This window comes from Microtus ochrogaster, assembly GCF_000317375.1.
Source record: "Microtus ochrogaster isolate Prairie Vole_2 chromosome 14 unlocalized genomic scaffold, MicOch1.0 chr14_random_1, whole genome shotgun sequence".
Taxonomy (NCBI): Eukaryota; Metazoa; Chordata; class Mammalia; order Rodentia; family Cricetidae; genus Microtus; species Microtus ochrogaster.
The window spans coordinates 26,010,345-26,011,115 of record NW_004949096.1 but is presented as its reverse complement, the minus strand read 5'-3'; positions in this window follow the sequence as shown (position 1 = coordinate 26,011,115).

Below are 771 nucleotides of genomic sequence, written 5' to 3'. Positions count from 1 at the left end.
AAAGCCAGAAGGCAAGGAGAGGACTGTGTTTAAGAAAGAAAGCCTCATACCCAGGGAAACGGGTTGCCCTGCCAGAGACCCATTTGCCGTATTGAATGTAAGGCAAAGCTGCCAGTGAATGAGAAAGCAGATTTGCTGCTGGTGGAAGAGAGCGGATCAGAAACCAGTATCTAAAGGATATTTGGGCCAGATCTGACTGCAAAGGCAGAAAAGTTTAGAAGCTCTTAAACAGGGCACTGGGTGCAAAAGATGGAAGTATAGATGATGCCAAAGTTCCCATGAGTGAGGCAGATGAGACCCAAAGGTCTGTAATTCCTAGCATCCCAGGAATTCAGAGAGGGTGGATTTCAAGAAAACACAGGCTGTTCAGTGATTCATCAAACACAGAACAGGGGCCAAGGGCTCCGAGTCCAAGAGAGACATTGTTGCCTGGTAACCAGGGCTTAACGAGGCCAAAAGGTGAGAAACCACATTCTAGAGGAGTCCTCACTCTTGGGAAATTGGCCAGAGGTGGAGAAGATGGGGCTCACCAATCATACCAGTGTTGGATGAGGGGGCCCAGTGACCCATTAGTTGTAGAAGTGAAGCTGTCCTATGTGGATTGGGCTCCAGGGTCCCAGTGTGCTTCAGACTGCCAGTAGGCAGAAGTGCCAGGAGAGTCTTCCCAGTCAGGAAACCAATGTTGTAATTTATTTAAAAACACCACAAAGAGAAGTTGTTGTTCTTTTGGAAAACTACAACTCCCAGACTCCCCCTGGACTATGGTTGCCT